Raw genomic sequence first — 20,422 nt, 5'->3', positions numbered from 1 at the left:
ATGTGAAGCATGAATTGAATTGATATGATTTCATATATATATATATAAATTATGTATATGCGTATATTCTGATTCTGGGAAAAATTATACATGTTTTATAGCGAGGGGTTAGATATGTTGATAAAGAAAATGATTTTGCAAAACGTTTGTTTTTACCCACTCACATTTTATGTTTTGCGCCCCTTCAAGTTTTAAGTAAGCTTGCTGTTGGTGGCTTGAGGATGTCGGCAGTTCTGACCTACCTAAATAATAGTAGGACATTTCTGGTACTGTATAACTAGTACTTATCCTACTGGACTACACCTAGACTTACTATGCTCTGATTAAGAGTATTTACGTTTGTAACTAACTCCTATCACTTCATATTTAGTAGTGCACTCTAGTAATTTGGTTTTTGATTATTCGTATATTTCTTTTCATTATTGCTTCCGCACTGTGCACATGGCTACGTCACTCTCATGTGACAGCCGGTGTGCCTTGATCTCGGTCGGGGTGTGTCATCTCAAAATAATCATCAACTCATGTTAACAATCTACAACTCACTTGGCACTTACCTAAGCATCCACAACATCGAACATAGATATATGCAATTACTATACTAATTCATAATCTAAGTATAAATCAATAGGCATGGCATTTCAAAACATTATTTCCTTTAAACACATTTTCTGGGAAAAATACTAAGTATATAAGTATATACTAAAAACCAAAAGCCCACTCACTGATATGTGGAAGGGTCGTAGTCCCCGAGTCTCACTTGATTGTGCTCGTCCTCAAGATAGGTCTCACCTATATGCGAAACAACTATTTAAACATTATTTTAAAGCACATAAACAAAACTAGATAATAATTTATCACACATTGCTCAATTGGGGTGTTTGAATATACCAACATGATCTATTCAACCCTAGGAACAACCCCATATTTTTAGAAAAAATTTCCGATGACCCAAGTGCGGCCACACGGAGGCACATGCCTAGCACGCTGGACGGAAACCTAACGATGTTAGGGAATATTCCGTTAAAAAATCAGCATATACCGCTAATTATACCTAAACCCGTTAGCATATTCTGACACACCCCGACCCTGATATTCCCTGAATATTAGGATTGACACGTGCTGGCCGACACCTGAGGGTGACGAAAGCCACTAATTGATATAAAAGTTAAGAATAAGAAGTAAATAAGGGTTATGAATTTAAATACAATGAGTTAAAAATTTAGGAACGTATTTAGAGCATACAACTAACTAGAGCTCTAAAAGAATTAATAAAAAATTGAATAAATAAAAGGATGTGGGTTCTATACCGAGAGGACTCGAATATGCCAATGTGAAAGCGTTGACGTCGGGATCGTATACTGATAGGAGCATATTTATGCAACTTAGTGAGCTTGTTTCTTGGCATTTACTTAGTTTAATTCTAGTTATTTTAGTACTTTAAGCTATTTTCATGTGTTTGTAGGTTCAAATAACAAAGTTGGCAACAAAGTGCTATTTTGGCACTTTGGAGCATTTTTGGGCCAAGATTGGATAATGCAAGCATGGAGACATAAGGATGGACGTTTTTGAAGATTAGAAGGCTAGAAATCAGCATGTGTGTGTGCAAGTGTGTTGACCTACAACTACAAACACTCATCCACTACACCCATTACATCCACTCATTACCAAACATCCATCCACTACACCCATTACATCCACTCATTACCAAACACTCACCCACTACACCCATTACATCCACTCATTACCACAACATACACCACTACCACCTTAATTAGATGGTGGTCATCTCCCTAGCCTATAAATACATCCACCTTTCACCATAACAAGGGAGGAGAAAAGATCCATCCAAAGACACTACATTCACATCTCACAACTCCATACACTTACACTTTCATTCCTTAGGGGAGAACATAATCCACCCATCCACCCTTCACCATAACTCACCTATATCCATCCACCACCATAATTTACCACTCATCCATCAAACCACACCTTGTGCCGCAACAAAGAGAAGAAGGAGGACCCTTGGACGTGCTTGCCATTCAAGTTGGATTGTTGGAGCGTTTTTAGGTGTTTTCATTCTTTTGTTTTCAATGTCTAAATTTGTTTATCTTTGCTTTGTGAGTATGAGTAACTAAACCCCCTTTAGCTAGGGGGGAATTCGAAACCATGTTCATGCTTGCAATATGATTTGATTACCTTCAGTTGTGATTTCATAAGTTGTGAATTCAATTTGTTTAATTGCTTGATTGATAACTTATTCATGTATGTTTATTAAGAGTGCACACTTAGTTTGCATGCATGAATATGATGCTAGAGTATAAGGGAGTTTCACCTAATAGTTACAAACTTATATTCACAAGTAGTGGAGGTCGCTTATAAACGATCGCGTTAAATAAATTCTTGGCAGGAGTTTCATGCTCATCATAGTAACGAGTGCCTCATCAATACTTATAGTTTTCATAATGCTTAATGATCTTTGATTGTATCTTTATTGTGCTGTTCACGTAAAGAACATTTGAAGAATGCTTGAATTGTTGTATGCGTTTTCCCATCTAATTCAATAACTTAAGGAGAACTTGAAGGTTAATTTAAGCGGACTTAATTAACCTGGGGTGTTGAGTTTCATGATTGATCGAAAGAACAACTGAAAATTGGTTTAGGTGCAAGTATGTCATGTGTGGAGAAGAACCTCCTAGCTAGCCTTCCATCCATTCAATTTACTCAAATTCGTGCAGATTTCATTAGTTCTTTAATTTACTTGTTTTGTTTTCAAATTCGTCAAAACCAAAACCCCATTTACTTTAAAGTGTTTTATTAGTCAAAATCTGTTTTGATTTGTGTTTTTAGGTGTCCCAAAAGTGTGTTAGAGTCCAAATCTGCCCAGTTTGTGTTTTTAGGCAGGTTTGAGCGTGTTTAGCTTGTTTTGAGTCCTTTGAGTTTGTTTTAAGTTCTTTGAGTCTAGTTTAGTGTTTTTAACTTTGTTTATATGTTTTTAAGTCAATTTATAGGTTATTAGCAAGCCTTCCTAATCCCCGGTCCAGAACGATCCCTACTTACATTCTTTACTACAATTAATACAAGAGGGTTTAATTTGTGTGTTAAGTAATTTTCGCACCAAATTTTTGGCGCCGTTGCCTGGGATTAGCAACTTTGCTAATCCCCCATTGTTTCTTTTTCATGACTTTTGTTTTAGTTACTGACTTTGTTTCTATTTGTGTCTTTTATTTTTACTTATGATATTTGTTTTAGTTTTGTTTCCTTGCTTTCAGGTACTAGAGAAGTAAGACATGGATTTTGCTACCATTCAAGCTCAATTGGCGAAACTTACTTCTCAATTGTCACAATATGCCGAAAGGACCACAATGCAAAGTGTCCCTACATGTGGTGTGTCCTATGGGCAAGGATATCCAACTCATCAATGTTCTCAATTCACTACGAATGAAGATGCTTGGGGTTATCAAAGCCATAGCCAATCATGGGACAACATGTTTTCCAACGCTTACAATTCAGATTGGAGAGATTATTTAGATTACATGTGTGGAAAACCTCAACAATTCCAACAAGATGGATATTGGCAGCAAGAAGAGGAATTCTACTCAAGACCTATGCAGCCACCACAACAATCTGCCCAATTCAATTAAGGCACGTCTTTGGATAATGATATGTTTAATAAGTTACTCACCTCTTTGAACCAAGAAGTAGAAAATGGAAACAAAGAGATGCAAAATCAAGCCAAGAAGACGGGAGAATTGGATAAGCAAATTGGGCAGATTATGGAGTTCATGGCACAAATTCAAGAGCAAAGTGAACTCTCCAACTCAACTATTAAAAATTTGAAGGAAGATTTTGAAATCCATGATGCTATCACTTTGGGAAGTGCTATGGAGGTTGGAGGTGAACCCAAGACATCCAAACCAAGCCAAAACATGGATGAACAACTGCTGCTCGAATAAGAGGAGAATAACAAAGCCACAGCAAGGGAAGAACCACCTTTGCCACAACCCCATATGCCATCTATGTCGTCCACTACAACCAAGGTAAGCCTAAATCCAATTTGTCCTGACCTCGTTTCACCAAATGTCCTTATTCCTTGCAGGATCATGCAATCCAAGGAAGAAGAAGGTGAGAAAGGCATCTTCGAAACCTTTCCAACGAATCAAGAGCAAGAAGTGGATGGGGAATGTCTAGAATTCATCAAAGAAGATACATTTGAGATGAAAATTCCCTAAGAAGTTGGATTTTATGACACAGGACAAGTCATAACTCTCAAAACACCAAATCTGGCCAAGTCCCATATCCCTGCAACCTTCAAAGATATGGTGTTCGTAATTGAGTTTGTGTTGGAGCAAGCAAGTAAGCCATCTTCTCCAACTTCGATTTTATTATATACTAACTTGCTGATTTTGATGATTCAGGCACCTACACTAGAATTTAAACCATTGCCGAATCACGTCAAGTATCACCTTCCATTCAAGAATCAATTCCATGCTATGGGCCCTATCCAAGTTTAGAAGGAAGTTTCGTCCGGCTGGAAGACATTAAAGCAAGCGCTTCTTGGGAGGCAACCCATGTATTCAAATAAGGAAGATTTTTGAATTGCTCCACGATTGGTTTTGCATTCCTAAAAACCTTCCCTTTTCTGTAGTTTTATTTTGCCATGATTGTTATTTTTATTTTTGCTTGTTTAATTGTTTTTTTTGTGGATTTATTTTTAAAACACTGACAGTTATGCAAGGTATTTTTACATTCATTTTCATAAAAAAAGGGAACATTAAGCAGAAAAAAGCTACAAGAGGAAGCCTTCACAAAGGCTGCTTAGGAGAAGTCTCAGTAGTCGGCGGAGCCCCAGAAGGAGGAAGCATCGGAGGTTGATCATTTGGAGCTTCATTACGCGATACAGCCCCAGAAGACGAAGGAAAATGCTGTTGGAACAAACCCACAAACCTCTGATGATCAAGTAAAATATGACCATCAGATTCCTGCATCTGGTCAATCTTCCTCTTCATGTTTGTAGCATAGTTATGTGCGAGCCTGTGCAACTGTTTATTCTCATGCTTGAGCCTTCTAATCTCCTGTTTGAGACTCATCACTTCAGCCGCCAATGATTCAACTTGACGGGTTCGAGCAAATAGGCGTTGGGCCATATTGGACACAGAACCTGCACACTGCACACTGAGAGCCAGAGAATCCTTAACAGCCAACTCATCAGACCGTTTGCCAAGTAGTCTGTTAGCTTTGGGAGTGACACGGTTCCTGGCCACCACCGCAGCTATCATATCATTCTTCATCACCGAATCCCCAACGGTAAGGGGACCAGTAGGGGATATGAAGGATGGGCGCCATATGTTGTCTGGAGAATGCGGGACTACCTCTTCACCAAGGTTCAAGTCAAAACGACGGTCAGAGAGGCCAGACATTTTCAGAGGTGTTAAAGAAAGAAGAGGTCGGACAAGTCAAGATCGTAGAAGTGCAAGAATGGAGTTTGTACAGGCAGAAATTGAAGTGTGCTTTGAACGTCCTGCATACCTCTATAAAAATTAGCACTCGACAGGATTTCAAAGATCGAAGAGGCGAGCTTAGAAATCGAAGAGGCCAACTCAAAAATCGAAGGGGCGCTAGCTTTCTCAAAAGCTGGGCTTGCTCAGAAACCACGCCCAATCTTCTTTTCCAGATTTGTCCGCACTTGTCACATGCAACCTCTGCACTCGACGGAATTTCAGAGATCGAAGAGGCAAGCTCAGATATCGGAGAGGCATCTGTTTTTCCAGACGTGTCAGCATCAGTCACATTCAGAGTCAGCTTTGCGGAAATCACGGGCAGTTTGTCGAAGCGCTGATTCCAGATATTGGAGAGACATCTGTTTTTCCAGACGTGTCAGCATCTATCACATGCAAAATCACGGGTAGTTTGTTGAAGCGCCGATTCCAGATATCGAAAAGGCACTTGGATTTCCAGACGTGTCAGCGCCTGTCACATGCACACTCAGCCTTGCAAAAATTACGAGCAATCTGTCGAAGATCTCTTGTGAAGTAGAAAGAACGTGAAGTTTACTATTAAATCATCCAACGGTTACTGACAAGAGTGAAAGAATAGTACCGGTTATTAATTCATATAAATGTCACCCTTCACCCTCCATTGCAAGGCAAACATACATAACCCTTCTTCTTCTCCGAGAATGCCTTTCCAACAAACCCTCTCGAGTCACTCAGTGTTTCTTATTCCTTAGGGTACCTCTGCAAACAACTTTTCCTTGGGGTACCTCTGCAAATAACTCATCCAAAGCAAAAGTATTTCATATCATGAAGGTTGAAAGCAAGAGTATCTCATATCATGCTTTCTCCCTGTCCTTCTCCTTGTCGTTGTTTTGGGACAAGGAGAAAGAGAGCAATCAGCCAGCACTTGATATCAATTTTCTAATCTGGAACCGACTGCCTGGAACCCCTTCCTGATTGCTTACCTAGCCTTGCTTTCGAGTACTCATCTTCATCATCTTATGCTTCCTCTTCGTCTACCACATCTGTCTGGGGAACAGATAAGGAAAGTGAAAATGATACCTCGAAGGATGTGCAGACATTTTGCTAATTCATCCTCAGCTACGGACAAGGAGAAAGAAAGCAAGAGGTGGGCACTTGGAAAGATTGAAGAAAGAAACAAACCAACACCTCTACCTCGTGCCTGCCTGCCGTGCAAAAAAAACAAGCAGATAAGAATGCAGACTGCACAATCAAATCAACCCAGCAGAAGGAGTCTGAATTGAAACTAAGGAACTCTCATATTCCTCGCTCAGAATTCCAAACCAGTTCGAGATCAAAGCTATGGAAAGACAACAAGATCATCTATCTCCAAAACCAGATTTGCGTTCTTAAATTCTACTCTGTCTGGTTTTTACTTTGCCATACTTGTCATGTTTATTCGTTGTTTGTTTGTTTGCTTATTTTTTGTGTGAGTTTATGCTTGAAACATTGAGGACAATGTTTAATTTAAGTGTGGGGGGGCTAACCATTGTTTTGCATGAAATTCGTAGGAGTTTATCACCCATTACTTCTAGTGTTGTTCCTTACTGTTTTAAGTGTTTTTAAGCTGTTTTGGAGTGTTTTAGTGTGTTTTGACATAAAAATCCGAAAATCTCATAAAAATTTGAAAAATTGTTTTGAAAAACCCAAAAAGAGTTATTTTTGTATGTTTATTTGTGTCTTAGGGTACCTTCCAACACAATGATGAGGATTTGGTTTTTAATTACATGACTATTAAAGAGAGTTATAAACATGGATGAAATTTTGATTTACTCTTTGGTGTATGCTTGGTTGTGGTTATAATTTATGAATTCACATGCAATCATAAAGGAAAAATCAGTTTTGTAACATGTTAAAGAGAGTTAATAATCTGTGCATAATTGTTTTCTAAAGTCGTTGCATGATCTCATTATTCTTTGCTTGGTTGCTACTTAGAAGGCGTTTCATCATTTAGTTCCAAATGCTAGAACTCATGCCTATTTCATTCAAAGCATGCTAATGATTTGCATAACACATTTTCAAGATGAAGTTGTGTAGTGACCACCAAAGCCAAATTGCTGTGCCCCTATTTCATTATGTGTTTAAGTTTAACCTCATTAAGCCTTGTTAAACCTATGTTCTTTGTTAAACCACACTATCCTTACCTAGCCTAGTTTTAGGACCATCCATACCCTTGTTCTTGAAGCATAGTAAAGCATGACTTAAAATGAACTCCTTTTTTATCAATGTATTGCAGAAAGCAAGTGTGGGGGAAGTGATTCTTGTGTGTGTGTGTGTGTGTGTGTGTGCCAAAGTCCTTAATAAGGCACGGGTAGAAAAGAAAAAAAAAAGAGTGAAAAGAAAAAAGTTTGTTAAAAAAGGGTCCAAAACATTGAATTCGGCCCTAAGTGTTGCATGAATCTTCCCTTTGTATTTAAAAGTTGATTCTGCATTCTAAAGTGAATTCCAAGTGTCTATTTCATTGCTTTGCTTGCTATCGCTTTAAGAACGTTTGTTATTCCTATCCTTTCTTTATTAGCCATTACCCCCAAGCCCTGTTACAACCCTTGACTTCAATCTTGAGTGTTGTGTGTTTCAATTTGTGGAGTTCGAAATTGGTATGAGCATATGGTGTCACTGGTTCTCGCATCTAAGTAGTAGCATTCCATTCATGAGATCATATCTAAAGATGCTTAATAACTCCAGAAAATTGCTTTCTTTGTTATAACATATGTGAGTCCTAGTCTTTTGTGTTTACATTAATCTTCTCACATATACTAGTGTAGGGTGTGTAGTCAGAAAATGTGTGTGAGAAATAGAAAGTATCTTGTAAGGAATTGAGCAAATTCCCTAAGGCATGTTACTACATTCAAAACATTGTTTTAATTGGTTAATTGTGAACTAGTAAGTAGTGACTGTGATTAAGTTTATGCTCAAGTGTGAAGATAACCAAAATCTTGGGAATGATGATTTTTAACATGTCATGTGCATTGGAAATCCCTGAGGCAAATGTTGGATGGTTAGGTTGTGTTTTGTTTGTTTTGTTTGTTTTGTTTCGTTCTGTTTCTTTTGTTTTGCTCGAGGACTAGCTAAAGCTAAGTGTGAGGGAATTTGATAAGAGCATATTTATGCAACTTAGTGAGCTTGTTTCTTGGCATTTAATTAGTTTAATTCTAGTTATTTTAGTACTTTAAGCTATTTTCGTGTGTTTGTAGGTTCAAATAACAAAGTTGGCAACAAAGTGCTATTTGGAGCACTTTGGAGCATTTTTGGGCCAAGATTGGATAGTGCAAGCATGGAGACATGAGGATGGACGTTTTTGAAGATTAGAAGGCTAGAAATCAGCATGTGTGCGTGCAAGTGTGTTGACCTATAACTACAAACACTCATCCACTACACCCATTCCATCCACTCATTACCAAGCATCCATCCAATACACCCATTACATCCACTCATTACCAAACACTCATCCACTACACCCATCCACTCATTACCAAACATCCATCCACTACACCCATTACATCCACTCATTACCAAACACTCATCCACTACACCCATTACATCCACTCATTACCAAACATCCATCCACTACACCCATTACATCCACTCATTACCAAACACTCACCCACTACACTCATTATATCCACACATTACCACAACATACACCACTACCACCTTAATTAGATGGTGGTCCTCTCCCTAGCCTATAAATACATCCACCCTTCACCATAACAAGGGAGGAGAAAAGATCCATCCAAAGACACTACATTCACATCTCACAACTCCATACACTTACACTTTCATTCCTTGGGGGAGAACACAATCCACCCATCCACCCTTCACCATAACTCACCTATATCCATCCACCACCATAATTTACCACTCATCCATCAAACCACACCTTGTGCCGCAACAAAGAGAAGATGGATGACCCTTGGACGTGCTTGCCATTCAAGTTGGATTGTTTGAGTGTTTTTAGGTGTTTTCATTCTTTTGTTTTCAATGTCTAAATTTGTTTATCTTTGCTTTATGAGTATGAGGAACTAAACCCCCCTTAGCTAGGGGGGAATTCGAAACCATGTTCATGCTTGCAATATGATTTGATTACCTTCAGTTGTGATTTCATAAGTTGTGGATTCAATTTGTTTAACTGCTTGATTGATAACTTATTCGTGTATGTTTATTAAGAGTGCACACTTAGTTTGCATGCATGAATATGATGCTAGAGTATAAGGGAGTTTCACCTAATAATTACGAACTCATATTCACAAGTAGTGGAGGTCGCTTATAAACGATCGCGTTAAATAAATTATTGGCAGGAGTTTCATGCTCATCATAGTAACGAGTGTCTCGTCAATACTTATAGTTTTCATAATGCTTAATGATCTTTGATTGTATCTTTATTGTGCTGTTCACGTAAAGAACTTTTGAAGAATGCTTGAATTGTTGTATGCGCTTTCTCATCCAATTCAATAACTTAAGGAGAACTTGAAGGTTAATTTAAGCGGACTTAATTAACCTGGGGTGTTGAGTTTCATGATTGATCGAAAGAACAACTAAAAATTGGTTTATGTGCAAGTATGTCATTTGTGGAGAAGAACCTCCTAGCTAGCCTTCCATCCATTCAATTTACTCAAATTCGTGCAGACTTCATTAGTTCTTTAATTTACTTGTTTTGTTTTCAAATTCGTCAAAGCCAAAACCCCCTTTACTTTAAAGTGTTTTATTAGTCAAAATCTATTTTGATTTGTGTTTTTAGGTGTCCCAAAAGTGTTAGAGTCCAAATCTGCCCAGTTTGTGTTTTTAGGTTGATTTGAGCATTTTTAGCTTGTTTTGAGTCCTTTGAGTTTGTTTTAAGTTCTTTGAGTCTAGTTTAGTGTTTTTAACTTTGTTTATATATTTTTAAGTTAGTTTAGAGGTTTGAGCAAGCCCTCCTAATCCCTGGTTTAAAACGATTCCTACTTGCATTTATACTACAATTTGACAACAAGAGGGTTTAATTTGTGTTAAGTTAAAATTCGCATCATATGCCTCGATTCTAAATCCTGAAAGGGGGCACAAAACAAGGGTGAGTGGACCAAGTTTTTATATATATATATGAAGGAATTATTTTGAAAAACATGTTCATTTGAGCAACATCATATAGCATGCAATTAACAATTAAAGGCGGAATCATGCTTGTATGCACTCAAAAACAAAACATTACCATGAAATTCAAAGCCTAGTAGATTGGTGAACCAATTATCATCTCAAAACAAAGTGAGTTGAAATTATTACCTTTGTAGATTCCTCCTTGCATAAGCAAAGGCTAATCACCCAAAGAGAGGGCCTTCATTCCTTGCATCTAAAATCTATGGATTTGGTTGGATGAATAGGTTTCTCCAAGTTCCCAAAATTGAGAACCTCTAAGTCTCTTCACCAAGGTTAGATTGACACACCCCGTCCCGAAGGAGGGCATGCTGGCCGTCACGTGAGAGTGACGTAACCATTTGCACAGTACGGAAGCTTTAAGATACAATTTAAATTGATACACCCGAAGGTGAGTCCTAATTTTGTCCAATCTGTCAGAACACCGTCGAATTCCTCGTAGTCACCACACCTTTGTGATTCCTGAACCTGGAGGGGCGCAAAACCAAAATTGAGTGGGTCAGTAAAACAATTCTTTTCCAAATCCAAACATTTCTCAAAACGTTGTAACCCCTCTCCGTAAAACCTGTATACTTTCCCAGAAATGTAAAATATAAATATACATATATATTCTCAAAACTTCATTTTTACTATCTCAACATTATCTCTTTATCAATCATGCCATGCCATGTCATCTCAACATTTCTCATATTAATTATGCCATGCCACATCATCTCAACATTTCTCATATTAATTATGCCATGCCACATCATCTCAACAGTAATAAGGTATGAATGCATCAACATAATCATATCAGGTGCAAGAAAGTAATCAACCGTAGGCCCTCTAATAGCCCTATACGGTTGAACCTAGAGCTCAAAATCTATCATTATCACTCTACCGGAGTCACCTCTGTGACCCGTCCGGCCTTCTGCACACAAGTTACGCTCTAGTGCTTCTCATAAATCATCTGTGCACATAATCTAAGGTCACCCACCAGTCGGAATCTCACTAACACTCTCGCGACTGGTCTGTCGTACCCACTCCGCGTGGACTGTACGACTAGCATCTACTTGGATCCAAGGCGAGCGTGCGATGCGGTGAATACTATAAGCACTAAACCATGGTGCAGGATTTGAGCTCAATATATATCATCATCATCATAACAGTAATTAAATACTCATCTGTGCGTCCACCGCACCATTTCATACATATGCATCATAAATCAATTCTTACCTGTGCGTCCACCGCACCAATTCATACATATGCATCATATATTAATTCATGCATGGCATTTCAACTCACATTTCTATATACTTTTCATATCAATTCTATGCATGGTATTTCACTTCCCGTTTTTCCACATAACTCATATGCATTTCATTTTAAACATAATTTCATGCATTTTCAATTTCTGGGAAAACGTTAAGTATATATATATATACGGAAAACAAAACTGCCCACTCACCTGGAGTTCGCCCTACAACTCCCTAGCACAATACGCCAAGGCGTCATGACGATCGGCGCCTAAAACAATAATCAATTCCAACCTCAGAATTCATATCGATAGAATATATAACTTATATAAAATACGTCACTACGTAGATTGATCCGGAAGATCCACCCCTCAGATTTTAAATCCATAACTTCCAGAGGTCCACATTATACCTCTAGGACAACATCCTAAAATTTCATTACCATCCAACGGTCGGATCTCCGTCAATTTCCAAAACTAAGTGACGGTTAACATTTTATATTATGGACTTACAATTCCAATTCCGGAAGATCCGTAACTCGGATTCCCAATCCGTAAGTTCCAATAATCCTCAAATATTACGTATTACAACGTATCAAAGTTTGGTGACGATCCAACGGTCGGATCATCAATTCACATTTTCACCTAAATGTGAAAACTATAAAACGTTATTTGAACACCTAACCAACAATCTTCAATAACTTTCTCATACGGTGTTCAATTTAGGTATATGAATATACCACAGTGATCTACTCGACGTCACGGACGTCGACATATTTTTAAAATAATTTTATTTTTATTTTTTATTTTTACTGTAGCACCTTCTTCTTCCTTGGGTCGCCGGACTGGTTTTTCCGGCGGCCGTTTTCTGGGCAGTTTTTCAAATTGCCATAACTTTGTCATTTCTCAACGAAATCAAGTGATTCAAAAACGAAAGTTGTAGCCCTTGAAGAGACAAAGAGAATGGTACCTTTCCCAACACCTAGTTCGCCGTAGTTTGGCCGGAAACTGCCTCGAAAGCCTTGGAGGTCGCCGGAAACTGGGTATTTTTCAAATGAGTATAACTTCTTCAATACTCAACGAAATTGAGTGAAACAAAAAGGAAAGTTGTAGTACTTGACGAGACGAAGAGATTGATACCTACCTCGACGCCTAACTCGCCGGGGATTCGCCGGAAAATGCCTCGAAAGCTCCGGCCAAACTTTGAACTTATCGATCTCCGTGTTCTTACGTCCAAAAACTTCCAACGAAGCACTCCGAGCTTCCTTGGAACCTCACTAAGCTCACTGTGAGCTTGGATTGTCCTAAAACAAAGTCAATTCGAAGATCATGAACAGTGCACTTTCACGGGGAGTTTAGAATCTAGGTTTTCCGAAGTAAAACTTACCTGAAATTGGTGTCTACGTGATCGTGGAGTCTCCAGGAGTTCGATGGTGGTCTTAACTCCGTCGTTGGTGGAAGTTTAAGGTTGTTTTGTGGTTGGTTTGTTCGAACGGAGAAGAAGAGTGACAGAGAGAGAGAGATTCGTGAGGGAGGAGAGAGAGAGACAGTATGCAGAAAATAGGGAGAGGATTGAGGGGTGTGGGGATCCCACGTGTCCAACTCAATCCAAATTGTTAAATTTTCGCCCCTTAGTCCCGTTTAAGGGCATTTTCGTCTTTTCATGTCCTCGGAATTAAAATTCCGGGACGGGCTGTGACAATTTTCCCTCCTTATAGAATTTCGTCCCCGAAATTCTAGCAACCAACTAAATCAACCATACTCCAACAATAGCTTCGGGTAAATCTTTCTCATCCGATTCTCTTTCTCCCACATACTTTTCTACTGAATGATTTCCTTCACAAAGCTTTTATTACTTACTCTGTCTTAATTCTCAGGACCTTCTTTTTCCAATCCAAAGTCGTCCTTGATTCCTTATCAAGTCGAATCCAATTTAATTCTCAATAGTTACACCAGAATCTCATGTGACGAATCTGCCACCTAGTGACAACGCATCGAATCATAAAATATGTTTTGCACCTTAACCAATTCTGAGGGCATCACAAGCTTGTAAGCAACTTCACCAACTTTTCGATAATCACTTAAGTCCGATTAACTTAGGATTTAACTTACCTTCTTTCTCTACCTTGGTTAATTCTTAAATTTCGTCAAGCATTTAAGTTTCAAGTACGACCTTACCAAACAGGCCTAACTTGAAATTTAACAAGTATAACTTCTTCTCGATCTTCCATTCTTAATTTTTCTTCCGTTGGTTTTCAATCCACAAGATGATACTCTTGGCAAACGTGCCAGACATTAATCTTACTGTAGTCTTCTCACCAAGTGCTTCAGTTAGAACAAACTTTACGATCACCCTGATCGTACAATCATGTTCATTAAGCAATACAATTCACTTTCGCTGCCTCATATCAAAATCCTTCCAAGTAATGGATATTGAAGACTTTTTGGATTCGTAAAAATCTTGCATTCTTACCAAATATAATGCCTTCATAACTTCACAGCAAGAATGGTAATCATGATTTCTAAGTCACCCGTAGGGTAATTCATCTTATGAGATTCCATTTATCGTGAAACGTATGCAATCACCCTAACATTTGCATCAACATGCATCCAATACCATTCAAGAAACATCACTAAAAATTTATGATTACCACTATTCTCTGGGAATACCAAAATACGTGCATGAGTGAGGAAATACTTCAGTTGTTGAATCCTTTGCTCACAATTTCCTTCCCACTCATACATAACCTCTTTTCTCAACAGTCTCGTCAATGACAAAGCAATGACTGAAAAATCTTTCACAACCATCCAAGATAGCCTGGTAAGCTAAGAAATTCTGAATCTCAATTACAGCTCGTGGTTGTTCCAATTTCTCAATTTCTGCTATCTTTTAAGGATTCACTTGAATACCTTAAGAATATATAACAAATCTCAGAATGCCACCTGATTCGTCTAACTTTAGCATTTGCTACTTAGCATACAACCAACGTTCTCTCAATCTTTGGTTCACCGACTTAATACGTTTACATGCTCTGCTCTGGCTCAGAATATGCCAGAATATCTTCAATAAAAATGATATCAATCTATCAAGGCATTATTGGAATACTTCATCCATCAACTCATAAAACAGCATGAGTATCCACATAGCATCACCAAACTTCATAAGGACCATAACAAGTCCAGAAAACCATCTTATGATCAACGTCACTTATAATATTCAATTGGTAGTAACCAGATCTCAATTCAATCTTTGAATCTTCGCAATTACTTCTGAGCTGGTTAAATAAACATCAGTACATTACCATGGATAACGGTTCTTAATCGTTACCCGACTCCATTGTCTATAATCAATGAACAATCTCTAAGTCCATTTTCTTCCTCACCAACAAACTGGGGCTCCTCAAAAATGTTGTACTAGGTTGAATGAAACTTTTATCAACCAATTCTTTCAACTGAATTTCCAATTCCCTTAACTCATCCTGAACCAATCTTTAACATAGATTTATACCTGGCAACAAATCAATAGTGAACCTCATATCTCTGCCTGAAGGCAATCCAGGTATACTTTCAGGGAAGACATCAAGAAAAGTCTAACCCCTTTTTGACATTATTCACACTACTCCAAACAACATCATTTAGCACCACACGAGCTAATATTTTTTACAGCCTTTCGAAAACAATCTCTTTGCTCTCACAGCATAAATAACGGCCTGACTCAATCCACTTTGCATACTTACAAAAGTAATCTCTGGTCATCCAGATCGATGGAAAGTACTGGTTTCCCTTAACATTCCGTCTTGTCACAATTATAACCAACCAATCTAATGGAAATAATTTAACCGACACAATACATACTCTATTACTACTAAGCATTCTGAATAAGTACAATACTAACATAAAATAATCTACCGGTTTGCTTGCTTAACGAATCCACGAATGAGTTATTAATATTACGGTCTGCAGCCCGCAATACTGATAAATCATCGTTGTCTCGATAAGTAGGCAACCACTCTCAAAAATATAACATTACTATTTTGTTACTCAATGCAAAATACATACACTCGTCTCAACTACATTTATTTACTACTCTCTAGGTAATAACATACATAATAAGAAATATATCAGCCGAAGTCAACTAGAATGACCAATACGGCTGATTCAACTCTTATCTCAATAATACGTCGGCCGGATCCACTCCGCGTGGTCGGTACGGCCGAGCCTATAACTCACCAATTTCTCATGTGTCAATCGAATCCACTTCTCATGGTCTGTACGGCTGAACATATAACTCATCAAATCTCTCTGTACTCACGGTCAATCCGACCAAACTACTAAATCCATAACTCTACTGAATCAACACTATGATGTCATAGAAAACTGTTGGGTACAACTGATTCTAGGGACGATTCACAATTCTGTGTCCCCTCTGTTCACATAAACACATTCATTAATTTCACACTTCCCAAAGTGTTAATTTTGTACCTGCTGCACAAAGTACATTTCCTTTACTCGAGACACCTTGTCTCAAATATCTGGGATTACCAGTATATCCATCACTTTTACTCTGACCAGCGACATTAAAACCTCAGCTGGAAGAATTAACTCTAGCTTCACTTCTTTCGAAGCTCTGAATCTTTCTATCTCCTTGATATGACGAATCATTAACTTTATCGTCTTCTTTTAAGTCCCATTCATTTCTTATTCTTCTTTATTCTCGTTGATCATGTTCTCAGAGTCCTCAAGACTCAACAGCATCTCGTATATTCCTGGTAAGAAGTATAATGGATAGTGGTCACCCAAAATACCACTTCCCTTTTTGCCACCCAGCTTAAAACAACATAACACCTCCACCAATAACAACAATATCTGGATGGAACAAGGCAAGTCTGAAAACTTTCTATAATATCCCTCGATCATCACCTTCCTTGTCTCATATTTGTAAACTCTTGTTTACTACCATCGATAAATGCCGGAGGGATAAACTTTTCCTTAAACAAGTCCTTAAACAATTTTAAATCGGCTGTTCCTCCGGTGACAACAATTAATACTCCTGCTTCCATCAGGATACACGTTCATAACTCAAACCAGGTAGTCATCTCGACCCCTTGTCAGAAGGAAGATTCCTTTGACTTGCATAATCCGAAACATCTTTTCCAAATGGTTAAACCGTTACTTCGCTCCCTCAGCTTCATCATTTCTCTTAAGTGATTCAAATTCAACTCATAACCCATCTTAAAATGTCCCTTTTTATAATAGACTGAATCACCATAATAATAGTTTCCCCTAAACCGTTATATTAGGGAGACTAAATTCCTCTAACTAAGTGGCTTGCTACGAGGCGGTGTAGTTCTGACAGAATTCACTAGAACTTCTCAAAATGTCCAAGATTGCAACCATGCTCTGATACCAACTGACACACCCCGTCCCGAAGGAGGGCATGCTGGCCGTCACGTGAGAGTGACGTAACCATTTGCACAGTACGGAAGCTTTAAGATACAATTTAAATTGATACACCCGAAGGTGAGTCCTAATTTTGTCCAATCTGTCAGAACACCGTCGAATTCCTCGTAGTCACCACACCTTTGTGATTCCTGAACCTGGAGGGGCGCAAAACCAAAATTGAGTGGGTCAGTAAAACAATTCTTTTCCAAATCCAAACATTTCTCAAAACGTTGTAACCCCTCTCCGTAAAACCTGTATACTTTCCCAGAAATGTAAAATATAAATATACATATATATTCTCAAAACTTCATTTTTACTATCTCAACATTATCTCTTTATCAATCATGCCATGCCATGTCATCTCAACATTTCTCATATTAATTATGCCATGCCACATCATCTCAACATTTCTCATATTAATTATGCCATGCCACATCATCTCAACAGTAATAAGGTATGAATGCATCAACATAATCATATCAGGTGCAAGAAAGTAATCAACCGTAGGCCCTCTAATAGCCCTATACGGTTGAACCTAGAGCTCAAAATCTATCATTATCACTCTACCGGAGTCACCTCTGTGACCCGTCCGGCCTTCTGCACACAAGTTACGCTCTAGTGCTTCTCATAAATCATCTGTGCACATAATCTAAGGTCACCCACCAGTCGGAATCTCACTAACACTCTCGCGACTGGTCTGTCGTACCCACTCCGCGTGGACTGTACGACTAGCATCTACTTGGATCCAAGGCGAGCGTGCGATGCGGTGAATACTATAAGCACTAAACCATGGTGCAGGATTTGAGCTCAATATATATCATCATCATCATAACAGTAATTAAATACTCATCTGTGCGTCCACCGCACCATTTCATACATATGCATCATAAATCAATTCTTACCTGTGCGTCCACCGCACCAATTCATACATATGCATCATATATTAATTCATGCATGGCATTTCAACTCACATTTCTATATACTTTTCATATCAATTCTATGCATGGTATTTCACTTCCCGTTTTTCCACATAACTCATATGCATTTCATTTTAAACATAATTTCATGCATTTTCAATTTCTGGGAAAACGTTAAGTATATATATATATACGGAAAACAAAACTGCCCACTCACCTGGAGTTCGCCCTACAACTCCCTAGCACAATACGCCAAGGCGTCATGACGATCGGCGCCTAAAACAATAATCAATTCCAACCTCAGAATTCATATCGATAGAATATATAACTTATATAAAATACGTCACTACGTAGATTGATCCGGAAGATCCACCTCTCAGATTTTAAATCCATAACTTCCAGAGGTCCACATTATACCTCTAGGACAACATCCTAAAATTTCATTACCATCCAACGGTCGGATCTCCGTCAATTTCCAAAACTAAGTGACGGTTAACATTTTATATTATGGACTTACAATTCCAATTCCGGAAGATCCGTAACTCGGATTCCCAATCCGTAAGTTCCAATAATCCTCAAATATTACGTATTACAACGTATCAAAGTTTGGTGACGATCCAACGGTCGGATCATCAATTCACATTTTCACCTAAATGTGAAAACTATAAAACGTTATTTGAACACCTAACCAACAATCTTCAATAACTTTCTCATACGGTGTTCAATTTAGGTATATGAATATACCACAGTGATCTACTCGACGTCACGGACGTCGACATATTTTTAAAATAATTTTATTTTTATTTTTTATTTTTACTGTAGCACCTTCTTCTTCCTTGGGTCGCCGGACTGGTTTTTCCGGCGGCCGTTTTCTGGGCAGTTTTTCAAATTGCCATAACTTTGTCATTTCTCAACGAAATCAAGTGATTCAAAAACGAAAGTTGTAGCCCTTGAAGAGACAAAGAGAATGGTACCTTTCCCAACACCTAGTTCGCCGTAGTTTGGCCGGAAACTGCCTCGAAAGCCTTGGAGGTCGCCGGAAACTGGGTATTTTTCAAATGAGTATAACTTCTTCAATACTCAACGAAATTGAGTGAAACAAAAAGGAAAGTTGTAGTACTTGACGAGACGAAGAGATTGATACCTACCTCGACGCCTAACTCGCCGGGGATTCGCCGGAAAATGCCTCGAAAGCTCCGGCCAAACTTTGAACTTATCGATCTCCGTGTTCTTACGTCCAAAAACTTCCAACGAAGCACTCCGAGCTTCCTTGGAACCTCACTAAGCTCACTGTGAGCTTGGATTGTCCTAAAACAAAGTCAATTCGAAGATCATGAACAGTGCACTTTCACGGGGAGTTTAGAATCTAGGTTTTCCGAAGTAAAACTTACCTGAAATTGGTGTCTACGTGATCGTGGAGTCTCCAGGAGTTCGATGGTGGTCTTAACTCCGTCGTTGGTGGAAGTTTAAGGTTGTTTTGTGGTTGGTTTGTTCGAACGGAGAAGAAGAGTGACAGAGAGAGAGAGATTCGTGAGGGAGGAGAGAGAGAGACAGTATGCAGAAAATAGGGAGAGGATTGAGGGGTGTGGGGATCCCACGTGTCCAACTCAATCCAAATTGTTAAATTTTCGCCCCTTAGTCCCGTTTAAGGGCATTTTCGTCTTTTCATGTCCTCGGAATTAAAATTCCGGGACGGGCTGTGACATAGATTGTAGAAGAAATGAGTGACCTTGGAGTAGTAGGATTGCTAGATGTACCCTCCAAGGTGTTGGCCTCTTTAGAGAGAAAATGGAGAGACAATTCTCACCAATTTTCCCAAAATTAAACCCTTATTTTTCCTTAATGAATTTTTAGTTATAAAGTCATTTATATAGTCACTTCTTTAAGTGACCTAAACAACCAAAACCCTAATTCATCACATACATGGCCGGCCATTTAGGGAATTTGGGCCTTTTGGGCTTTAATGAATCTTTATTCATTAAATTGTCATACAACTTAAGTTAATGGGCTTGACGTTCGAAGCCCATTGGGCCTTAAGGTCCAAAACTATCCCGAGGTCTTTAACGAACTTATTCGTTTGATTAATTAACATATTAATTAATCCTTGCCATAAATAAATGATTAAACCATTTAATCATTCTTACTCATTTCCGTTTAATCTTCAATCTCCACCTTTTATGGTGTGC

At 38.5% G+C, this 20,422-nt stretch overlaps 2 long non-coding RNA genes across 2 annotated transcripts; both read right to left on the bottom strand.

Moving 5' to 3' along the window:
• Positions 1–426: 426 nt before the first annotated feature.
• LOC139195274 (uncharacterized) lies at positions 427–13,482 on the bottom strand. Its single transcript, XR_011580021.1, has 6 exons — positions 13,265–13,482; positions 13,022–13,181; positions 12,848–12,916; positions 12,091–12,149; positions 10,773–11,111; positions 427–789 (listed from the first exon to the last, which is right to left on the bottom strand). It is a non-coding gene; the product is annotated as an uncharacterized lncRNA (long non-coding RNA).
• Positions 13,483–16,690: 3,208 nt separating this feature from the next.
• LOC139195273 (uncharacterized) lies at positions 16,691–19,835 on the bottom strand. Its single transcript, XR_011580020.1, has 5 exons — positions 19,628–19,835; positions 19,385–19,544; positions 19,211–19,279; positions 18,454–18,512; positions 16,691–17,474 (listed from the first exon to the last, which is right to left on the bottom strand). It is a non-coding gene; the product is annotated as an uncharacterized lncRNA (long non-coding RNA).
• Between the last annotated feature and the right edge of the window lie 587 nt (positions 19,836–20,422).

This window comes from Malus domestica, chromosome 04, assembly GCF_042453785.1.
Source record: "Malus domestica chromosome 04, GDT2T_hap1".
NCBI classification, from domain to species: domain Eukaryota; kingdom Viridiplantae; phylum Streptophyta; class Magnoliopsida; order Rosales; family Rosaceae; genus Malus; species Malus domestica.
This window is presented reverse-complemented; position numbering and strand designations above follow the sequence as displayed.